Raw genomic sequence first — 25,676 nt, 5'->3', positions numbered from 1 at the left:
TATTTAAGAGGTGATTTAGTAAGACAGCATTTCTGAAATTGTTCTGCCGCTGAATTGAAAAGAGGAATGCTCTTTTTGTGAAGTAATTAAACTTTGAATATTTTGTGGGGTAGTCTCTCACATTATCTCTGCTCACATTCACTGTGAAGTAGAACTGTGGCCACTTAAATGGGAGAGCTGAGAATTTAAGCCTTTCCACATAAGCCTCCAGGCTTTTTCTTTCCAGGGAAGATAATTGTACATGCTAGAAATTGTCAGTCTCAAGGAAGGATAAATTAATCTTCTATGAGAGCCAGAGTTCAGTCTTGATTTGGTGGGGGATGGTGAAGAATGGCCAGCAAGTAGAAGGCAGGACACCAATTGCCCTTCTCAATATTCCTGGTAAAGTCTTTTATAAATATTCAGAGCCAAAGCAGAAATAATGAACAATTTTGTAAATTTTATGCTGTTATGTTCCTTAGCTCATTATTCATAAGGTCCTATGTAATTTTGATACATTCCACCCTATCTTTCCTTCCACCTGTCTAAAACCCCCAGTCTACTCCTCCCTCAATATTGAGAGATGAAGCAGAACAGACAGGAATGGGCTCACCGTTAGAAACTGCATCCTTGCTAAGCATGGTCCTTAAATCCGAGTTAATCCAAGTCAGTTCTGAGTGGGAGCCAAAAGTCAGTAGGTGAAAAAACCAGAAGCAAATCCCAACACCAAAGGCTTAAAAAGATGAATGTAAATGTAAGAAAGAGTTGAGAGACAGGAGCTGAGGATGAAATGAATTCACATAAGAATGGAGGGAGACTACAAATATTGAGTTGGCATGATTGCCTCAAACATCTTTGACGCACTCAGGCCTCGTTTGTACCATCACTGGGCTCATGGTATGTGCATTTGTTGGGCGGAATTGAATTGAAAGTTCAGACTGAGGACAGAAATCCTCCAATCCACCTTGCAGTGGATATTCCAGGCTATGCCTATTAATGCAAATGGGTCACTGCTTCTGTCTCTCTCTTTCCACCTGAAGACATCCTCCTCTAAGCATAAGCAGGTTTCTTCCTCCCAGGCTATTCTTGGTATACTACCATCAATATGGATTTTCCAATAAATGTGTGTTGAATTCAATGATAAAATGAAATGAAATTTAATATATTTTTGGTGTATACATACATATGTGTGCATTTACATCCAATCTTCCTTCCACAAAAAATTTAAGCTGGTTAAATTAAATGTATTTCTTTCCCCTAAAATCTTCATCATTATACTCCACTCTTTACTTCCTGACCTCACTCAAGATGAAGTTAAATTGTTAATTACCAAAAATATATTACCCAGCCTGAAAGAGGGCTACTACTTTCAAGGTTTGTGAAATACTATAATATAAATTTATATATATATCAATATATATATATATATCACCGTTTTTCACATTTAGATGTTCAGTAGAATTAAAGAAAACATAAAACTTCAATAAAAAAGATCAATATTTGCATAAATAGGACTGCAATTCAACTCAATATGTAAATACAAATATTCTCATAGTCAACCACATATATGGGTGTGGCACTTCCCTTTTAGAGCTCCTTCAAACTCTCTGACATTCAAAATAGACCCTCCATGAGACTGGGCAGAGTCTCATTAATGCACCTTATTTGAAAATCAGTGTGGAATACTTGAAAGAGCCTAAGATTTGTACAAGAACTGAGTTCAAGTCTTGACTAGATTGCTCACAGCTGTGGAGCATTCTTTCTTTCCTATACTGATTTTTAAAGTACTAATTGAGCATCATTTTATATCCAAGATTCCAGCCACCCAGCATTGAATGATTGTATGAAGCAGGCTTTGGCCAGGAAAATGGTAATGACTATAGATATTTCAAGCAAGAGAAATTTAACACAAAGAATTAGATAACAACACTATTAGACAGTCTGGAGGATTTTTAAAAAATTGGGGCGGTATTCTTACCCAGAGCTCAAGAACTGCAGGAAGCTGCTACCATTGCAGCAGGGTGCTGACCCTAATTCGCTACCGTTGCTACAAGAGCCCACCAGCTGTATAACTGCTGCACATACCCATAGTCTTCTGCTGTTACTCCAATACAACTGCTACTGTTGCTGCAGAAATCAGCATGCACCAGACTACTCTAGTCTGCTGTGGCTGTTCTTTCCCAAACAGAGAAGCTAGAGTCTCTCTCCTACCTCCTAATAGCATGTCCTTGCCTTCCCATCAGTAGTACCACAACGAGAACCGTGCTGGCAAGAAAGCCTGGGAAGTTTAGTTTCCAGTCTTATAGCCCTGAAGGTACAAGAGAGAGTGTAGATAGGATCACAAGTGGTTCTGTGTTGTTAGAAGAAAATATAACACAACTGTGGCACTGCAATGGAGACAACATCTTATACTTCATGGAGAATAATTTAGAACCCAATATATTGTACAGATAATTAAACAGATAGTAAAAAGTAGAGCTATCCCTAACTAAATCCTCATATTGTCACTATCCAAATATTTGCTATCACAATTTTCAGAAGTTTGATGTGAATTTCATCATTCAACATAAACCAACAAGCAAAACTTGTATGTGTGTGCTAGTGAAAACGTTCAAGTTATATGCAAATCCTGGAAATGAATGTGGATCACACTGCGGTAATATCTCGTGTTCTCTTAAAAGGATATAATTTAGTGCTCATGTTATTTAAACATGTTGTAAATTATTGCTACCATTTTCCCAATATTTTTAAGTTAAAATGTTTTCTAAGATCCTGGAAGAGGAAAAAACATGATACCAAAGCTTTAAAAGAAATTATGGATCACTTAGACAAAATGATTGCTGTAAATAAGCAACATTATGACATAGGCAGGGGTACCATACTAAAAATTGCAATTATAAGTACAATATTTTGTTATCATTAGCTTTGTAACTATAAGCAAAAGGAACAAAAATAGAAGCATACGTTTAGGTTTTCTTATTCTCGCTGCTTGGTCTATGAGTTTGGGTGTTGAGGTATAGGCATGCATCTACTTCCTGAACAACAGACTCCAAGAAACAAGGACTGTCGTCAGTTCCTCAAATTTGGACATGGGCAAATCTGAGGCATTTGCTATTTTACTCATTCTTTCACCAGCTCCATCCTCACCTCTTCATTATCATTTAACAGCCACAGTGTCAATAGCCTCCATCCCTTTTCTCATCACTAAACCTCATTCAGGCAACACTTCAATGGATGGTAACAATTTTTTAATTATATTGTTTATTGGTTTTATTTTGCTAACCACTATTTTCATTAATCATGCACTTTATTTTATGGTTTGTTTACATTATAGGATGCATTCATTACAATAAGGGAGGAAAATGTAGTTTGTATCTGATACATACAATATCAATGGAGACTATACCTGTGATAGCGAGTGCTAGATTGGACACCAATAGCATTTGCCATGAGCTGGAAAGATATAGTTCTTCTTCCAATTTAAAGAAAATAAAATGTGGGCTCAAGCTATCCTCAAATTTGCCATCTACTACAATTTTAGGAACAAATTAAATTTGGATAATGAGAGATGTTTTTGATAACAAAAATGCCTATTGATTATTTAGATTGGGAAACAAAATTTCAAAGAAGGGGGATCAAAATATTTGAACTAAGATCTGAAAGATAATTGTGGTTAGATAGGCAAAAGACAGAGGGGAGCTTGGCATTGGGGCTAGTCAAGGAGGAGACACTTTTTTCCAGGTAGAAGAAACAGCAGGTGCCAAGGCCATAAGTAAGAGAGAGTGCTTTCTGTTCCAAGTTCTGATAGAAAGTGAATATAACTGGGAAGTTGAACAGAAGGGGAAGAGTAGCAAGAGGAAAGCCTATAGAGGCATACAGATTGAAGATATTTTTATCAGCTATGTTGAAGAATCTGGACTTCATCCCAGAGGCAAGGGAATGCTCTGAAGGGTTTCAGTAGGAGAGTAATATAGTCAAATCGAAATCTAGGAAGACCATTTTGTGTGCTCTGTGGAAGCTGGGTTGGAGGATACAGTACTGCAGAGAGAACTGTTAGCAAGTCATTGCAATAGCTTCACAGACCTTAATTTTCACTTAAGTGAAAGTTACACTACTTCCCTAAGTACCATTTATGGTCATCACCTTTTCATCTTTGGTCTTTGCTAAGCTCAATATTGTTTATTTTCATTTATGCTTGATCTGTAAACTAAACCATTGACGTTCCGTCCCTATAAATATTTACTCTTTTACATAAATGTAGATGCGTGGTTTCCTGGAGTTCTTAGTTTGCCTGGTCTACAATTATGCATGCTGATAATATCCAACATACATTGAGCACTTGCTATGTACAAGGCCTTGTGCTAAGTGCTTGGAATGCATTTTCTTGTTTAGTCTTCGTAAAACCCTTTGGATTATTGCTATGCCGTTTCTATAGATAATAGGTCTGAGGCTTAGAGTTTGCAGCATTTGCTCAAGGTCATGTGATTAGTTTCTCATGGAACTTGGCCCCAACCCAGGTCTGCTAATCACTAGGGTGAAAGCTTTTATCTACCAAAGGGCATGTGTGAATACTTTTCTTTTTTCTATCACTTAACATGGATACATCAGAAGAACACGAGGGAAGTAACTCTCAGAAGGAGCAACATACTTGGGAAACAATTAGAGACTGTGTGAAGACCTGTTGCAGTTCCTCAAACAAGGATCCAATAGCCGGCAACATTCTACTCAGTGAAGATCTTCGTTTTTCTCTCTAACTCACCATTTACAGATGAAGAAATTAAGATTTAGAGAGCTGGCTAGATTTGCTTGAGCTAATTCAGCTACTCTGTTGTAGAAGTGACATTCAAATGCTCAAATACTCAACTCTTTCCATTTTGTTTTTTTTGCAGATGGAAAATTTCAAGTGTTTCAGAGCCTTAATAGTTTTTTAAAACTACTTGGGCTGCCCTCATACTAAAAAGATGCATAAGGTGAGGTCTCCAACTTGATGAACTCACAGTGCTGCTATGTTCATACACACTTTCTTCCCTGCTCTTCTCCTGTTTGCTGGCTTTCCTGCTCTCTTTACTCTCTGCAGCAATCATTCCTCTTGACAAAGCATGTTGTGAGGTTTTCAAGACTTAGAAGGAGCTCAAAGCCTTTGAGAATTATTCACACTATTCTATTTGGGGCTGAGTGATCCCTTATGGACATGTATTTAAAATGGATAGAAAGTACGTTTTAATCATCCGACCAAAACATTCAAGCAAACAGAACTGCTGATGTCTCCTAGAGAATACGGGAATAAATAAGAATATTCTTTACACAGCACAGTAGCCCAAGATAGAAGATAGTCCTCTAAGTGTGCTGATGGTCTTTTGGGAAGATAGAGGCTTGTGATGGACTCATAGGGCTTTTGCACAGATTGCCATGTTCCTTCCCCTCGAGAATTTGTCTCCATTACATAGCAGAAGAAATTAAGTTCCTAAATCACAAGCAAAAGAGGGGCCATATTCAGTACTCTCTAATTCTGCATTCTGTCATCCTGTGACTTGTGGCACTTGCTCTAAGCCACTAATTTGTGCCTCATTAGATAGAGGTGCAGGTGATAACAATGATTCCTGTAACCCGAAGTAAGCTTGATGAGACTTCCAAGTGGACTCTAGTCCAAATGACATTATCCTTCTATTGAGTATTTCAGGGTGATAAGTGATTTAAAACAATAGGACTCTTACATTTATTAATCATGTTTTTATATCCATGTATTTAGAAAAAATTTAACACTAAATTAAATCGAATGAAAGGGTCATTATCAATCATCCAATCCAATATTTTCTTTTCTCAACGTGTACAAATGATGTTGGCATCCATGCCTTTATTAGTTAGAATGAAAAGTACAGACTTCTGGATATATCTGTGGAAAAGAAAAGGAATATTTACACCTTCTTAATGCTTATAATGGAAGTGATGCGGTGATCAATCTCGTTGTTATGTATAAATAGATATCAAGTGGGTTAATCTATTGCTTGTGAGCAAACTTGTCAAAGAGTTAGATAAGATAATAAAGTTAGCTTATTGGACATAATTCTAATAAAAATAACATGAGGAACCATGATAACAATTGTCTATTAGTGTGTTTTCTGTGCAAGGCAATAAAGTAGTAACTGCCTATATTTTCTCTAATCTCTCACTCATGCTTCAAGGTAAATATTAGGCTCACTTAAGATATAAGTAAATCAGTATCACACTACTGTAGTGAAACCAAGATGGCATCAGGTCTCCCTAACTTCAAAGCCAATGTTCATTCAACAGACAAGTGCCGCTGTAACAATGGATAGATTTGCTGCCCAGTTGACACCATCATAAAAACAAACAGAAACAAAAAACAACAAACAAAAATACTGCTTCTCTATTTCTCATTTGACAGAGGGATAAAATGAAATACTTAGAAAGGGAAAGAAGTTTACACGCTGGTTAGTCGTAGAGCTTAAAATAGAATCCAGGTGTCTAGATGCCCAGTCCAGGGCTCTTCCATGCCCACCTGCCTCTCACCTGCGATGTGTATAAATCCTAGCTGATTTTCTGCAGATCTAACCTGGCACTACTATAATTCTATGGTTCCTTCCTATGGTTCATTTTTCTCACTCTGTGAATCCCGAGGCTGAAGAGAAGAGACAGAAAGACTCCAACGTTGCTGAAGCAGAAGGAGAACTGAATGAAGACCCCAGAGAGTGGAGTGCTGGCATAGCTCTTCAGCCGCATAAGTGACCCTGGGCAAGCACTTAGCCCCTCTGAGGTTCACATCTTCTCTAGGTGTCAGGAGGAGATACTACCCTTACATAATGCCTAGGGTTTTGAGGAGACCAAGTGAGATCATGAATAAATGAATGAATGAATGAATGAAAGTACTTTGCAAATTATGAAGCATTGTATGAACAGTAATGGTCCACAAATCCAGGACCCTGTTAAAATGAGATGGGAAGTGCAGCAGACCCAATCTGTGCCCACAACCCATCCTTGGCCCACATAATTTGAGCAAAGCTCTGGTAGGCACCTCAAATATGACTGATGCACTAACCTCTGCTTTTTTTGCCACAGGGTTCCCTCTAAGGTCTGCAGGGCTTCTTATTCCAGGCACAGGTGCAGCCTGGGAATATGGGGGTTGTCCTTGGCCACATCTGTGGTGGACAGAAGTGGAAGAATAAGTGCCCCAGCTTCCTGTGCTTCAGAGAGACAACTCTGACATACATTCTATGTGATTCCTCAGATGGCCTCGGTGGGGTCAAGCCCCAGCTTCTCATTTCAGCATCCAGCTCAACATCCCATCCTTTACCGCCTGTTTCTTTTCCCACTATCTCATTTCTTCTCTCCCAGCCACTACATGTGATGGTTAATTTTATGTGTCAACTTCACTGGGCCACAGGGTGCCCAGATAATTGGTTAAATGTTATTTCTGGATGTGTCTGTGAGGGTTTCTGGATGAGATTAACATTTGAATTGGTAGATTGAGTAAAACAGATTGCCCTTTCCAATGTGGGTGAGCCTCATCCAATTTGTGGAAGGCTTGAGTAAAATAAAAGGCTGAATAAGAACGAATTATGTCTCTTTGTCTGACTGTCTTCAAGCTGGGACATTTGTGTTCTCCTGCCTTCGGACTTGGACTCAGACTTATACCATCAGCTCTCCTGGTTCTCCAGCTTGTTGACAGTAGATCTTGGACCTCTCAGCCTCCATAATCACATAAGCTGACCCATTTCCTTACAGTAAATATTTATCATCTATCTATCAATCTATTGATCAATCTATCGATCACTCTATCGATCTGTCTATCCATCTATCTAATCTTCTATTGGTTCTGTTTCTCTGGACAATTGAGACAAATATACCTCCAAAATCAACAATCTGCACCCAAATCATTGTCTCAGTCTCTGCTTTAGAGGGATCTCGCACTAAGACAGGTAAATAGATTTTTAAGCTCTTTATGTCTGATTAACTGATTCCTTTTACTCTGCAGAAGTTTACAGAACTTCTACTGTGTGACAGTCACTGTACTGGGGATGAGGGAATATGACAGCCTCCTCACCTGAGAAATTTGCAGACTAGTGATGGTGGCAGACATGGAAATGGATGATTGTAATACAAAGCAGTGAGGGCCAGTGGGCATCCCTGCGTCCTGGTCTCATCCCTCTGTCTCTGGATCAGCATCCATCTTTGGCTGCAGCTCCATTTATTGAATTTCATACTTCCTCAGTACAGACCCCCTCCCCCAGGCTTGGCATAGACTCCCAGCCAAGACGTCTCCCCTAATGATATTTCTGGGCTTGTGTGCTGACGCAATGACAGCTGTGAAGAATGCTCCATCCCAGAAAGGTCAGGGAACAGCGTAATCCACAGACTAGCAGCCACTTTGCACAAAATCCCTTGCTGAAACACAGATTTTAACCTTCTGGTTTCACTAAGGCAGTCTTTAGCTCCTGCACCCTGCTAGAGGCTGGCAGCTATGGGGCGAGGCAAAAGTGGTATTTGTTACAGGAAGCTCCTGTGCCAGATTCCCCATCCTGCCCTGCCAATCTCTGCAAATGCTGCATCTGGTGTTTTGTACCTGGCTTTATTGGACAGCAAATGCCTGATTAAAAGTGACGACATTGCAGCTCACACTACAGCGATTGCAAAAAAGTGGACCATGGATGTGCCACCCCATGTCTTCCTTCATGCTGTGGGCCAAGATGAAAGGGTTCGGCCACTGGGGCCCTGACCTCTCTAGGGCAGCAAATCCCTTTTCCTTTGGCTCTTCCACAAGTTAAATGCCTTCTCTAATCCAGACACTTTACTGGCACTGAGAGTCTGGAGGTAATGAAACTACATCCACTGTCTCGAGGCTTCCGTAGTCCCCCAGGGAGGTCCAATGCCACACAGGGTTGTAACGCATCATGGCCTTCCTCTGTGGACACTCTTAGGAAGGCAGTGGGAAAAATGGTTTAGACAAGCAAACTTAGGGTCAGGCATATGCATGTTTGAATCCCACTGCCAGCTCTTATTAGCTTCTGAGTGTGGGCAAGTAACTTATCGTCTCTGAGCTTCCAATTCCTCATTTGAAAATGGGAGAATAGCCTTAAACAAGATCTCTCCTATTCCCCTCCCCAAATCTCAAGAAATGATAGTTATGTGATGTGCTGGAGTGCTAACTATCACCACAATGGCAATCATACTATAATATACAAATGTAGTACACCTTATGTAACATGTAGTATACCTTAAATTTACACAATGTTAAATGTCAAATATATTTCAATTCAAAAACTGGGACAACAGTATATCTATCTGGTACAGTTATGGGAACAATCAGTGGGGGGACCAGTACTTCAAGTGTATCCAAGAGGAAGGGAATGTTGCTCTCTCCATTACCGGCCCTCCCCGCCTGCAGTATCCGGAGTCTGTCTCTGGGCCCTCTCCTATGCTTGATCGTCACATCTATGACACTGTGTTTTACCTTCTCCACTCCAGATTGTAATCTTCAACAGAAATCACGTCATTTAAACCACTCTGAGTCTTAGTTTTCCATCTGTAAAATGGGAATAAAATAAAACTACCAGGTCTATTAATCTCATTGAATTGTTGAGTGCCAAATGAGGCAATAGTTGTGACAATACTTTGTAAACTATGAAGCCCTCTAGATGGCTGCTCATCATCCATGTGAGAAGATCCTCAAGAGAAAGGTAAAAATGCTGAGGGAATTCTCTTGGGTTGTGGATACAGCTTGTCCTACTGAGTCACATAGTTTTGGGTGCATCTTATATATTTTGCTTTAAAACATTTTTTTTCTATTATAAAAGCAATCCATCCTCAGTGCATTTAATAACACAAGAAAAGAGTTGAGAACAAAACAAAAGCAACGCTTTATCCCACTCTACACATCTCATCCTGTTAAGAGCTTTGTATATTTCCTTCCATAATCTTTGCATGTTTTCATTTGATTTGGCCTGGGAAGGTTGAATAGCTCTCTACTTGCCTGCTCTGGATAGTGGAAATCAATTGAGGGAGGATAGGGGAAAGTGACTCCAGAGAAGGGAAGTGGGTGAACACGTAGCTCCTGACTTTTAGTGAAGTATAACTGATACTCATGTTTGAGTCCTTGACCTGAATATTAAAGGAGGAAACTGCAAAGGGGAGAAATGTATGCCCTGCCTCCTCAAAGTGTTTGCAGACAAGTAGGAACAGGATTCTATGGCTTCTAGCTCAACTGTCTAACTAATCGTTTCACCAGGTACAAACTCAGTGGCCCAGAACAGAGGACTGGGATAAACAGAGAGACTGGAAATTCTAGAGATGGAGAATGTGCGTGATTTTTTTCTGGGACATCAAGAGAACACAGAAAGAAAATCACAGTGAGCCTCAGAGATAAAGGAGAGAATGTTCATCTGTAGGAAGTTTCTGGGCGGTGGGGAGAAAGCAGAAGAGGTAAGAAAAGCCCCTGGGGCTGGCTCAGAAGAAGATTAAAGACAAAGGACTTCTGGAGCAGATGTTCGCTCCAGAGTTTTTGGGAGTCCATGGACTTGAACATCCCTACCTTCTCTTTAGCCCAGGGGCCTTCACCTGAGGTCCAGGAAACTCCACAAACCACAATAGAATGGGAGAAGCTGTGACTTGGTCACCAATAGAAATCACAGATCTTTTCCTCACATTATAGTTGTTTCAAAATTGAAATTGTAAAATATCACTACCGTTGTATTACGGGAGTTATTAAACCCACCACTAGGTTGTGTTGTTCAGCATATTAATAAAGACACAGATTACTATGTCATAATTTTGTTATTTTCCATGTTTTGATAACTGGAATTCAAGATAATTGGTTTCATTTCTAATTCTTTTATTATATTTAGTGCATTAAAATTATTATTCTTAAAAAGAATCTGAAAAATAGATCATAGCCCAGAAGGGATCCAAGGCATAAAAAAGTGAAGAACCCCTATTTCAGTGACTACAGGAGACTTGGATAGATGCTCACAGGGGCTTCCAGAAGCAGAGAAGAATAGTTGAGATAGTTTTGGCATTATGAAACAGAAATCTGGATTCTAATTTAGCCACAGGGGTACATATTATCTTAAATAACTTTAAATCCATAGGTAGAGCTGCCTTCAGGCTGGGCTAATTTGGTAGATTACAAATGACATAAGTGGCCCAGGTTCTATTGGTATCTCCAGTCTACCACCCACAGTGTCAGCTTGGTGACGGGATGGTTCCCTCACAGTTATGACTTGGTTGCAGGAGTAATTGAGCTACTTGTGTTGTCTTTGTCTACATCTAGTGTGAGACAGAGAAACCTCTACTCTGTTGCTTTTTCTTATAAGTGTGGGAAAATGTTAAAATCTGCAGTAATTTCTCCTGATAACTCATTGGCCAGAGTTCGGTCAGATGCCTACTCATCAAGCAATAATAAATACGAATGATGTGATTAGCAGGGATGGCTTGTGCTAATAGGAAACACACACCATTTACCCCAGGTCTGGAGTCAATTCCCAAATTGCATATTGTGGGTACTCCATGAGGAGGGAGAAAAATGAGTCTTGTGTGGTCCACCACAGTATGCTGGGCTTTGCAATCATCGTGTTCATAGTCTACAGAGTAACGTGTTGGAGATGCTGGGTTTGGTTGTTTAAACACCTGCTACAGCATTCTGCTCAGAATCTTTGCTTGCAGAAGCACCAGGAAGGGCAATGGGGGGATGAGCAGATTGCCACTTGTGGACTCAGGGGAAGTAATATGTGTTATTCTCCTCAGAGAAGTAGTAAAAGTTTGTGCAGTTTTCCAACCAATGCATCCAAAGTGAGTTAGAGATAAGCAGAAACGTTGAACTCCCCAACCATCAAAATCACTGGACAGGGTCCAGGGCAGCTGAAGTCCCAGGACGATTGCCTTCAACCAGGAGAAAATGCCTCCATTTTCCCCCATGTGCCTTACAAATGTTCCTCTTATTTTTGTGCATGCCAAGAAAAAGGCAGCGGAGCACTGGCTCTGTAACTGAGAACAAAGATTTGAGAGCAAGACCACTTTGATTCAGATTCGAGCGCCACAAACTGTGTAACTTCTCTGTACTTCAGTTTCCTCATTTGTGAAATGGGAATTGCAATCACAATGATCTTCTTGCAGGGGTATGGTGAGTTTTAAATGAGTCATTATGTGCCAAGCATGGTTTTAAAGTGCCTGGCACATATAAAGCATTAAGTAAATCTTATTCTTTAAAGAAAAAATCTCCCTATCACTCTCCCTTCCTCTAACAGGAGACTAAAGCAATGCAGGACCTGTGATTTCAGAAATGCCTCCAATCTAAGTGATACACACCTTATGTGCTCACTGATATTTTCTGAATATACACAAAAACCTACGAAATGGCCCAGCCCAGTCTTTTCACAGATGGGATGAGCAATTATGGTGTTTAGACATATAAAGTAGCAGGAGTTTAAGGCAGAACTTTAGGTCACAATTCCTCTATTCTGTGCACACACATGCACACATACACACACCAAAAATAAAGCAAACATACAAACAAAAATCCACTGTCAACAACAAGGACAGCACAAATAATCATATCCAACTTGGATTCTTAGGGTCTTACAGCCAGAGGGGTGTAGAGGGAATTGCATGATGGCTAATACCTGTGTATTGACATTGCAGGCTGACTGTAGAAGTCATCCTTCTCCCTGCCCCAGCTCTCTGCACCACCAGCTAAACCAGGTGATTCCTCGAGTAGCCAAAGGAGTCTCACACATGCTCAAGAGTAAACTTGTCCACATTCCTCCTCTCCAGCTCCCATGCCAGGTTCTCCCTGAGACACTTGTTCTCCCTTCTTACAATCCCCATTGCTGCTGCCTCCCTGGAAAACTGGTGCCTTCCTAGGTTACTTGGCCTCAAAGCAGCAAAGCTGTTGAGGATCCAAATAACACTGCATTCTCCCATGACCCCTGTATGGCAGAGAAAGCCCCTTCTCCACATTTTGTGTCACCCTTTGTTACCTGGGCTCTGAGGTGACACAGCTTGTCTGAGCGTCATGAGGTCTAAATAGACACTTTAGATTCTTTCTGCATATCTTGTATCTCTAAGGGTGCAGGCACGATTCTGCATTTGTGTGTCCAGGCTATTCTCCTTCACATGCACACACCCACACGTATCCTTATTTGTTCCTGAAAATAAAATAAATAACCAATGGTCTGAGGGAGCGGTCAGGTTTCTCACACCAGTGTCTACATTGTTCCACTCCACATTGTTCTTCCTGTTCACTGCTGCTGAGATATATATAGAGAGATAGATAGATAGATAGACAGATAGATAGATAGATAAACTAACTACCCAAGTAGTAAGGGGAGGAAGAAAGACAGTAGTTCCAGAAAAAATTCAAAATGGCAGTTGCATCAAACAGCAAGAAAAGTATTCACAGGAGAAACCATATTGTTTTCCTGCTAGGAGTGCTGAGAGTATGGAGTATAACTTGGCAAATGTTAATAGATTAATGATGACGGCATCTGCTAGGAACAGGTGGTGGCTCACAGCAGTCATGGAGATGCTCCTGGAATTGGGAAACACACCCCCGCCCCTACAGAAACACCTGGGCTTCTACTTTCTATCTTCCCTTCTGAATGTATGAGATTAGGATGCTGCATGCAACCCAAAAAGGAGTGGGCTGCATGTGGTGTGGATCTTGATATGTTCGCCATGCATTATCTCTGTTAATTCAATCTTTCTCTGTTTCTGTATTTTCTCGTATTATGAGTATCTCAGTGTGATAGAGGATAGAGGGGCTGTTGTGTTCCATATTTCCGAGATAGTGAAAGAAATGTCAGATGATATGACATTTCCCGAGGCTAGCAGCCTGGGAAGCTCAAGCAAGCTGAAGAAGGTAGTTTCACTTGAAGCAAGGATATAATCCCCTTGACTTTGGAAGATGGCCATGCTCTTGATTGATATTAAAAAAAACACACGCACACACAATGGCACTTTGGAATCCTTCTCTTCCTTTCTCACTCAAAGGCTAGCTTCTTAAAGGTTAAAGAATAAACTCTTAAGAGTGTTAATACATCATGAATTCTGGGTTAAGTGTGGAGAGAAGTGACCCATCTGTTTATTGAGACATTAAGGAGGGTAAATAGGTTAGTAAAAACTTTTGGCTCCACTAAGCAGTGGTATGCGTTTGTGTGGATGGGTTTAATGTGCATATCTTCAGCATTCTCCCAAATCCTCCCCTAACACTGGGATAACCTCTCCCAGTCTTCTGTATAGATCCAGCATCATCTTATCACCCTGCGTCGCCCACTGCTTGTGTCCATTGTGGGGCCTCTGTTCTGCTGAACACACCTGTCTTGCCCTTGTGATCATTGCTTTATCTCAACGGGGCCTGGGGGACTGGATGAGAGTATTAGCATCTCCACTCCTGAAAATGTCCAGAAGTTACATAACCTTCCTGGACCTCTGACTCCTTCCCTTTAAAATGTAGAAAATATCAATAGGTAGCATTTACTGAACACTCATTCTTTGTACGCACTTTTTCAAGCATTTTACAAGTGTTCACTCATTTAATCCCTCTCTCGGATTTGTGGTAAATATTAAGTGAATTAATAGATGTAAGTGCTTAGGATATTGTGTGGAATATAGCGAATGCTTCTGCTATGACTACTACCAAGACTCCTACAGTTCCTTTTTTGGTTGTCATATTAATCTACCAGAGCTGCCATAGCAAAGCACCACAGACTGAGTGGCTTAGACAACAGAAATTTATTTTCTCACAGTTCTGGAGGCTGGAAGTCCAAGACAAAGATGTTGGCAGGCTTGGTTTCTTGTGTGGTCTCTCTCCTTGGCTTGTAGATGGCTGTCCTCCCCCTATGTCCTCACATCGTCTTCCTTCTGGGTGTGTCTGGGTCTTAATTGCCTCTTCTTATAAGGACACCAGTCATATTTGATTAGGGCATGCCCTAATGATCTTATTTTTCCTTTATTACTTTTTAAAGGCCTTTTCTCCAAAAATAGTGACATTCTGAGGTACTGGAGGTTAGGACTTCAACATATGAATTCGGGGGGTGGTGCACAGTTCAGACCATAGCAGTTGTAATTCATGTTTCTGCCCTTAAGTTCATGCTGTGAAACTCTGGAGAAGACTTTGTAATAAGACTTCAATGAAAGTTGAGATTGAAAATAAGAGACAGATAAAGAAAAGGACTATAGAAAATGACAAACTCAGCTTGAAGGGACTGGGTTTAGCATTTTCAGGTCACTTTCAGGAGGTGCTTAAAGTCTGACTCCACAGGGTCCTTGCAGCCTGCTGCCATCTCACCTTTCCCAGTGAAAAGCATCCTCTAACAGGTTGTTTCCAATGGAAGTGCGATTCTGACCCAAGTTCATGAAGTCACAGAGAAGAAAGGAAGTAATACTTTCTCATACTATTTCAAAGTTATCTGCTCCAGTTCTGATTTCTTCACTCAGGATACATAATTTCCTAGGATGATGGAGAGGATAAATATCCATTTCCTACATAAAAACATCCCCTTCATCCTCATGGGTCTTATTCTTTGGCCCTGACAATACAATCATAGTAAAACTTAATAGGCTATTCTGAATTATTCTTTAATTAAAAGACATCTTCAATGTGAAACATGCTTTGAAATTTATTTTACGTTCCATTGTTATCTTCTGGCAAATATTGTTTTACATTTCTATTTTTTACTGTGGGATGTCTTCAAGCTTATCCTCCTGTCCTTGGCTATATTTTTAGTCATATGCATTTAACTTTGTTAGTTTTGCAGTTGTGATTTTAAATATGACTCTCAACTTTTCAGTGATTTTATTTTTCTCTTCCTTTATTTTCCTTTTTTTCTGATCTATTGTCACTCTTTAACCTCCTTCTGTTGTATTATCAGTTTCTTTTTCCTTTGATATCTAAGATTTATCCTTTGAGTTTTATTTTTTTTCAGAGAAATTGTGTTTTCAGGTGATTCTGTTGTCTGATTCTTTGATGTTTTCTAGAATAATTCTGATAAAGTTTACCTGTTTTATTTTTCTTATATTCTTTCCATCAAGATTATTATTATTTTAATTTCAGAGTGTATGTATAAATCCTGAACCAGTTCTTTTCTAATTCCTTGCCCAAGATTACACAGCAAGTAGGTAGTAGAGTTGGCATTTGGACTTTTAATGTCATGGAAGGCAATTTTAGAAGACCTTCTGAGCGAGTGCATCTGGGACTCAGCATTTGGGATATTATTTCACCCTGAGTCAGTTATTTGCTCCCAGCAAGTGAGAAAGCTGGCAGAAGGCAAAGGGCTGAGAAAGTCAACACCTTACATTTTGATGAATGGTCTACACTATTCTTCAATCAATGTCTTCTGACCTAAGGGCATGTATTCCTCTAGCTTGAATATTCAAGGAGTTTTAAGGTTCACAGTGAAGTTTTGGAAATCTCAGGTTCTCTGTGCTATGGGCTTTCCTTCTCTCTTCCAGATTACCCCTGGGTGGCTGCTTCAGTAACATTATTGCCAATAAAGTCGGCAAGTCTTCATGGTTCTTCCTTCTATCTCATTTCCCAAGTTGCTCTGTGGTCTAGCTGTAGGATTTATTCTCTTCTATCCATCCAGCCCTCTTACACACCTTCATCTTGTATGCTAATTAAAAGATCATTGGATGAGCCTTTCAGTACTGTGACAATTATTTTAGAGAAATATACTTCTATCCATAAATTTAAAGAGTCGCTCATTGTTCCCATTTTAAAATGCCTAATTTCAGATCTTCTTTATATTCTGCGATTTGTAGTTGTAGCTAACTACACCCTTGTGTTATTGAAAGTGGGATTTTATTCTCTTTTGTTTTACTCTCTCCAAAATTATTTTGATGGATTTCCGGAGAGGGGAGTGGAAATATGTTTTTAATTATCCTGATTGCTGTTCATTCTTATATATAATTTCTTTGTTTTAAGACAACATTTCCCCCAAATATATTTATTTCTATTGAAGTGCTTATGTAATGTGACATTTCTTCCCACCCAAGCAATTAGCATATGCATAATTAATGGCTTTGTAACTGATAATACCTGATATAGGAAATCTGGAGCACCAAAAGAAGGCATTATTTTTTTCCAGTCACTCTTCCAGGATAAGAGGAAAGCTACAAGCTTATTGGAGGCAGGGCCTTTGCTTTATTACTTGCCTTAGCAACATTGCTTAGGCTGGTGATGAAACATACTAAATCTCAATAAATTTATGTTGAATGAATAAAATCCATGCCTACAGGTCCTTACTATCATTTTTATAATCTCAAATTTGCATGGACTTCAAACAACTCCTCAAAGAAAAAGAAAAAATACAGTTCACAAGAAAAAAGTTATAAGTTTAGATTAATCTAAAATAGAGAAAAAACACAAGCTTTTGATCCAAAGAAACAGCTTGATCTCTGAAGGCCAAGTTTTGCTAAAAATTATATCCAACTACATGATCAGTAAGGACATACTCTCTGATTCTAAGCTGATCAGGTTAATTTTGGCCTCAGTATCTCTCTGTTCTCCTCTCAAAAGGGTGAGAATTTTTCAGCGTTTTCATAACTGAAAGGCCCATTTGGCTTTTTCCATTCCCCCTGAACAAAGAAACTGTTTGCTTGAAAGTTCAACTTAATTTATCTCCAATTAGAGGACAGAAATTACTTGCCATTTTTAGGTGACACATTTTTTCAGCTTGTATTGCTACTGAACTTAAAGAAAATAATTGCAATATGGTTATCTTATAATGAATATTTCCTTTTTTTGAAGAAGATTAGCCCTGAGCTAACATCTGTGCCTATCTTCCTCTACTTTACATGTGGGACACCTGCCACAGCATGGTTTAACAGGCAGTGCATAGATCTGCACCCGGGATCTAGGCTGGCGAACCCCAGGCTGCCGAAGCAGAAAGTGTGAGCTTAACCCCTGTGCCACTAGGCCGGCCCCTTATCGTGGGTATTTTTAAAACAACTAGCTGTTGGAGTTGGAGTCATTGTAGCTGCTGATGATTGGAGGAATGGTAATCAAAATGTGTAGGCTGTGTACCATAGACTACTGCATAGCAGTTGTAAGCTACCGGACTGATGTATCCACAGCAACATGGCTGTACCTTCAAAACTAAATGTTAAGTGGGGGGAAAAAAAGAAAAGAAAGTCTATAGTACAATATCATATAATGAAAGGTAAATGTCCATGACCAAAGAATCCACGTTCTACAAGAATATACACCAGTAAAAGGATAGAAGTCAAAAACACGAAAATGATTGTTTTTGGAAGACGAGGAGAATAAGAATGGGGGATGGGAATATAATGTAATTAATAAATAAATACAACAAGAGAGGTATCTTGTAGGAATCAATGATAAATAGAGGAGTATTACAAACTCAGCCTAACGTAAAGTGAGGTTAAAAATATATACAAAGTGATGGGACATAAGAAAGAACATGAAGAAATCTCACAGGATCAGAGGCTGCAAAGAAAGAATCTGCTATATTTAATAGGAAATAAGATACGAGGAATGAAGGAAAATAGTTAAAATAGCCTCAAAGGTTATAACTAGAGAGATGTATAAAAGGAAAAACAGCTAACAGCACTCATTCCAAGTTCTTCTCTTGTATCTCCAGCAGTATTGTTACACATTGGGATGAACTACATGGATGGCTCTACTGTTTAAAGAGATATGCAATAGCACCATGTGGGAGAAAGCTGTGAACTGCCTGGGCAGAGATACAGTCAAAAAGGAGGTCACTTTTAGTAACTTGTGGGAGTAGGCATTGGGGATTCTCAGTTTTATCTCTCAGTACTCTGAGGCAGGATTGCAGCCTCTAGGAAGAGAAGTAAGGATGAAGAAAGATATCCAGGCACCCAGACACAGAAAATGAAGTAGAAGTTAACAAACAGCTTACCACAGGAGCCAGTTAATGGGATTGTGGTTTCATAACACTCATACCCAGAGGCAGGCAGGAAGTGGGAAATCTTTTTCAAATTTCTTTCTGAGTGTTAAGAATTTTATTTAATTTAATAAAAAATATTGTCTTTTATTTAATTCTTTATTACAAGAGTAACATTTGTTTACCATAGAACATTTTGAAAATAAAGAAAATCAGAGAGAAGGAAAAATGTATTTATAATCCAATGTACCACCATTGTCTTTTCAATGTATTTTCTCCTGGTCTTTTCCTAGATATGTTATCTTGTAACTTTGGTATACATAACTGTGATTATACTTGCATGCTATTTTTTCTCAGTTAGCATCATAATTTAAGCATTTTGCAAAATTACTGTATACTCTTCACAAACATCCATTTTAATGTCCAAATAATATTACATGGAAATACATTACCCAAAGTTTTTATTTAACTATTCTTATCTTATGATTTACATTTTTTCTTCTCATAATATGAAGTAATGACTATTTTCTCTACTTAAAGCTTTATTTTTTTTCTATATTTCACAACATTTTCTTAGCAGAGATTTCCAGAAGTGAAATTACTAAGAACAAAGGTTGTGAATATTTAAGGACCTTGACACATATAGTAAAGTTGCTTCCAAGAAAGTTTGTACCACTGTATGCCATTACCAGGACAAGATGCGAGTCCCAAGCACATGTTTGTAGCAGTTGCTACGTAATACCAGAGGCTGTCCACCTTCATTGTTCATAAAAATCATTTAGCTATTTTATCCAGCCTATCATATCCAGGTTCCAGAGAGCACTTATAAATATCCTGTCCAGTCGATCTGAAATCTGCATCTTTATCCAGTAATCCAGTGGGACTAACATAAGAATTCCAAAGAAACTCAAATTCCAAAGAATACACATTAAAGTGCCATTTTGAGATATCACCGGGGGTGTCTTTTATATAGAATTTTTTTCTATAGTTAAATGAGATGTCATAAATCTGGAAATCCCCTGTCTTCAATAAAATATGGCGACCATACAATTCTGACAACTCCATCTTGGGTCATAACTTGGACCTGCACATTTAATTTTTCCTGGATTGGTCCAAACCAGGTGACTCTTGATTAAAAGCTATTTCATGAGAACAAAGTAGAAATGCTTTTCTCATTTTTACATTACTAGACAAGCAAAAATGCTAATGAAGCCAGATCATCAAGAGCCAAAAATTTTTGGTAGAAAAAATATCTATAGGGAAAAAAATGTGTCTTGAGACATGTGGGACTTCAACATGTTCCGTATGTGGGAATCACTTCCTTCCAAATACGCCTTCTAGTCTCCTCTCTTGGCCTGATTCAATCCCAGTTCACTGGGGTACTGGCGGGAAAGGGTGTGTGCTCCTGTCTAATGATTTATGAGAGTCCTTTTCTTGTACTGTGTAATGTTCTCATCTGCTTTATTTCCTTAGACTCAGTTTGCTGGTGCAGGACAGACATGGGGCCTCAGTAGGCCGATGAGGGTCCTTCCTAGTGATTTTGAATCTGAAACTCAGAGATAGATGTTATCCCATTGGATAATGAAGTTCTTAATGCTCAGGAGCTGTCTATGGTCCTATCTGTGGTAAGGGAGAAGGAAGCTGGCATGGAGAGAATAGGAAGTAAGTCTAGAAGAAAAAGAAGCAGTTTTCCTGGCATTTAAGTTCCCGATTCTGGCCATTTCTTAGGTCTATCGGCTTCCTTGTACCTTTGACACATTAGCTATTCTATGGGGTACACAAATATCTATGAGTAATTTCCCTTGTTTTCACAAGTTATTTTGAGTTGGGTTTTTATCACTTACAGGTTTAGTAACATTCACTCATGAATAAACACAGTAATGCTTGCTTCCCGAGGCTGGTGACAAGACCTTTAGGCTTTGTAGGAGAGAGTGTTGTGCGGGTCAGTGGTGGCTGTTGCTGATAAGGCTTATGACAGAGTAGAATGTGCTAAGCCTTTTGAGTCATGTGAATATGGATTCAATCCTGATTCTCATACCTCTTACATGTGTTGCTTTGGGTGAGTTGCTAACCTCTTTAAGCTTCTGTTTCTTCTATATGTAAAATGGGGATTTTTTTTTTTACCTCATATAACAATTGTGAGGTTTCAGTGAAATTTTACATTAAGGTGCCTAATACGGAGCCTTGTGCATAGCAGGTGCTCCATATCCGTCACTCTGGGTTCTAGCTGGAGCATCTTCCTTCAAAGTGATAACTTTGAAGGCTGTATTTCTCCTGGTTCTATAAACTCTGCCTCATCCTGGGCATCTAAACCAAAAGTATCTTATTTCTTCCTTTCATAACTAGGACAAGGCCTTACTGGAGTGAAGGATGGAGTGATCCAGTTTTTGAAATGGCTTTGGAAAGTTTTGCCAACAGTCATTTTCCCTGGGTGTGACTCCCTCAGACAAATCAAGTTCACTTACAGATAAGAATGAGCACAGATCATCCCAAGAGAAAGAATCTCTTGTTTTGCATCACATTTTAATTCTGCACACAATACTATGCACTACTCAAGTTTCACAACATCCTTCCAAGATAGTTAATGCAAATATTTATCATCCTCATAAACAAAGTCAAAACTGAGTCTCTCCCATCTTTTAATTCATTGGCCTAGGCATTGTATTTGGTGCTAGGGATGATGAATAAGGTAATGAGATGTTTTCTTAGCCTTCTACAGCCAGAGTGGAGGATAGACAAACTAATAGAAAGTATAACTGGGGATGATGAAAGAGCCAGGGACACACTGAGGGCTTGCACTGTAGTTGAGCAGAGAAACCAGGTCTAAAATAAGTGACTGCTTCAGAACTAGAATTAAAGCTAAAGATGAAAAGTGATGGCTCTTTCTGATATTCAGTAATTGTGGTGTCATGGAAGAAAGATTAGATACTGTGTGTTCTGGTTAATCTAATACTTAACATAATTGTGAATTCTGCCTATAATGACAACTGATTGAAATTTTTGAAAAGAAGAAAATAGAAAAGAATATAACAAGCCACCCTTGGCTCTGGTCTTCAGAGATGCTGTTCCAAACATCGATTCGCATCATAATACAAATTACAAAGTCAGTAGGATGTGGTGATTAAAAGTGAGGGCTGTGAAGTCATCCTGCCTGTGTTAAAATCCTAACTCTATCATATACCAGGAAAAATTGCTTAACTACTCCTGTGTCTCAGTTTCTTCATTCTTTTCTTTTTTGAGGAAGACCAGCCCTGAGCTAACATCCATGCCCTACCTCCTCTACTTTATATGTGGGATGCCTGCCACAGCATGGCTCGAAAATCGGTGCGTAGGGCCACACCCGGGTTTCCGGCCGGTGACCCCCTGGCTGCCGAAGTGGAACATGCAAACTGAACTGCTTCGCCACAGGGCCGGCCCATCAGTTTCTTCATTTTCAACGGAGGGAGGGATGATGTCTGCTTCATAGGATCCTTGTGAGCATAAAGAAGGTAATCAACCTATAGCCTTTAGCATAATGTCTGGAACACAGCAGGAATTCAGTAATTTTTTAGTGCTAGAAGATGTGGCAATTCAGAATGGAAAAGCGTTCTCCCTAGGGCTCGGAATAGAGAGGTCTCAGGCTCCTGACCATTTTACTTTGGAAACTTCTTTGTTTCTGCAATCCCAAGGGCATGGAAGAGTCCTAAGTTTGGGTTATTGTACTGGCAAGAAAGAAGGAAAAGCAACATGAGAAAAATAAAGCAATCCGTTCCTGCCTCATCCTTCCCAAAGAAGGCTCTCTGGCCCTAAGACTGAGAATTTACCCTCTCCAGTCCTACAGGCAGGAGATCTACAGCCTAGCACTATGACTCAGATGTGGTTTCAGAGGATTTCTTTAAATCTTTATCTCCTTAGGGACGGATACTCAAGTAGTCCACCAAAAACCCTTCTTGGCCTATCTCTTACTCATTTTGATGAATGACTAAATTTAAGAATCAACTCATTCATATCAATAGCTCTTAGTAATTAGCAAGACTGATTAGTAGGCAAATGTAATGACCCAAGATGAGAAAGTTAAAATTCAGTTGTTTGAGCTAGATAATAGCCTGAATGGAGCATCTACTTCTTGGAAAAGTATCCTTGTTCCTTACTAATCACTCTTATCAGTATAAGTATCTGTTTTAATGCTGTCTACATTATCCAACACTTCATAAAGGCTGGGAGTGCAAAGTCTGCTCATGGAACTCTTTCCCACACTCCGTGATGCTTATCTCTGAGTACTCAAAACTACGTAGATCTGCTTGAGCCCTAATTATCAAGGTAATGGCAATTAGAGACATTTGAGAATTCTTTTTCAGGTTCAATTGATCTTTTAGAGGAAAACATGCATGTTACATTTCTTTTCTTTTCTTTTTTTTTTTTCCCCAAGAGAGTTGTAGTGATGTGGATGACTAGATAAGTTGTGTTTCTTTGTATGATATTTGCCAGTGGTCCCTTTAATGATCATGGTGGATTCATTCAGACACATGGCTGCAGACAACCACATTAACTACAACCATTTTATGCTATGTTGAGGCCCAACTGCAGATAAAATTGTACAATAGGAAGTTTATCTTTAGCCCCCATGCATCTCATGTCAGGGCCTTCCTTCTCCCTTCAGTCATTCCTGAAGTTCTCTCTATGCCTTCACTACATAGTCTTACTCTTATAATGTTCAGTAACTACCAAAAAGTAAACCAAGGAATTAATTCCTCCCAAAGTAAGAGTTGATAAGGCTGATGCTCTTATCCCTTTCAGAGTGTATTTGTAACTTTGTAATAACTTGTTTCTTTCAAATCAATGTATAAAAGCAACAGTTTCAATAGCAAGTTCTAAGGCTTAAGGAAATAATTTTGGCCACAAGACCATTCTCAGTAAGCAGAAAACTAAGTCACATATTTCATCTACTCAGAAGTCAAACCCTAACTATAGATTGCTTTCTACATCTCCAAGCAGGATATTTATAGTTGAAAAAAAACCCTCCAAAATTCAGATGATATGATATCCCCTAAATGGTAAGCATCATAGACAATAAATATCTTTGTGAACAAATTATTTTCCTGACAGGGACCAGGGATTTATATTAAGTAAGAAAGATCTCACACAACTTGGGCTAGGAGGAGGAGATCAGGGAGACTCAGAGACTGAGATAAGATGACTAGGTTCCTGGGCTAATGCTAGGAGGGAGTGATGCCAGAAAAATAGAATATGTTCATGAGGTCTGAGAAGGTATTTTGTTTCCGAGCATTCTAGAAGTGGTTAGCAGGAACTTAGAGAACTGAAAAAACGTGGCATAGGACCATTAGTAAGATCAAAAGCAGTACCTCTATCTTTGAAATAGCTAAGGTTCCAGTTAGGAGCTTACAGCTGAGAAGGGTAAGTGAAAACTAGCTAAAGGATGAAACAGAGGCTCAGGTGCAGGAAATAAGCCAAATAGTAAGAACTTTTGTCAGAATCAATATGTTCTGAATTTTTATTCCTGGCCATGATGTAATAATGAAAGACCAAATTTTATGTTTCAGTCTTAAACAGTAATAAACTGGGCAAAATATATGAAACAACAGCTTTCAGACATTGGACAAGTAGTACAGGAAAATGATCCTTGAGACAAGGGAAACAGTGATGGTAAGCCTCATGGTTGCCCTTGCCTCCTGCCTGGAAAGAACATCCAGCCTGCAGCGCTTGATGGCTCATGAATCACTAATCGTTGTTCATTTGTTTCTGTCTTTTTTATATTTGTATTTTATTTTTAATGGTCTCTTACTGTTTTTAGGTTCAGTAAACTTCTCTTCTGCAGGGTCTTAGCTGCTGTTAATCCAATCAGTGTACTTTTCATCTAATACAGTATATTGGTCAACTCTAGAAGTTTGATGTGAATCTTTCTTATATCTTTCATATCTATTTGTCATGCTTAAGATTTCCTCTACCTTCTCGATATAAGAACATTAATATATGTTTAACATCCATGTATGGTAATTCTATCATCCGTGTTATTTCTGGGTCTATTTTTATGACATTTTTCTCTTCACTGTGTCATATTTTCCTCCTTTCTTGATGTCTATACTTTTTATTGCATATCAGTCATTGCAAATTTCATACTTTTGAGTGATGGAGTATTTAATTTTGAAAAAAAAGACTAAGTTGGAGGATTTACATTAGGTAATTTCAAGACAATATAAAAGTACAAAACTCAAGAGTGTAGTATCTGGGCTTGCCCAGTGGCATAGTGGTTATGTTTGCATGCTCTGCTTTGGCAACTCGGGGTTGGCAGGTTTGGATCCCAGGTGTGGACTTACATTCCACTCATCAAGCCACGCTGTGATGATGTTCCACATACAAAGCAGAGGAAAATTGGCACAGATGTTAGCTCAGGGCCAATCTTCCTCACCAAAAAAGCAAAACAAAACAAAAAGAGGGTAGTAGTTGTATAAAAATAGACGTATAGGATAACGGAACAAAATCAAGAGTCCAGAAGTAGATCCACACACAGCTGAGACAATGATTTTCAACAAAGGTGACAAAGATAAATTTTAACAAATGATGTTCAACAAAGACATTATTGTAAGGAAAAGAGAGAAATAGATATGTAAAAAAGAACTTCAATTCTTAACTTACATATTATATAATAATTAACCTATCAACTATCATAGCCTTAATATAAATGCTAAAGCTGGTAAATTTCTAAAAGAAAGCATTAAAAAAATCTTAATGATCTTAGACAAGGATTTCTATGATACAATAATATATAAAGCATAAAAGAAAAATTTTATGAACAGATCTTCATCAAAATTAAGAATTTCT

At 39.0% G+C, this 25,676-nt stretch overlaps 1 long non-coding RNA gene across 31 annotated transcripts in view; it reads right to left on the bottom strand.

Annotated features, from left to right (window-relative positions):
• Positions 1-25,676, bottom strand: part of LOC123284789 (uncharacterized) — a 471,184-nt gene that overhangs the window by 123,745 nt on the left and 321,763 nt on the right. The gene's annotated exons all lie outside the window — the stretch shown is intronic.

The sequence above is a fragment of the Equus asinus genome, chromosome 3 (assembly GCF_041296235.1).
Source record: "Equus asinus isolate D_3611 breed Donkey chromosome 3, EquAss-T2T_v2, whole genome shotgun sequence".
Lineage (NCBI taxonomy): Eukaryota > Metazoa > Chordata > Mammalia > Perissodactyla > Equidae > Equus > Equus asinus.
The sequence above is the reverse complement of the archived record's forward strand: the minus strand, read 5'-3'. Positions and strand labels throughout refer to the sequence as shown.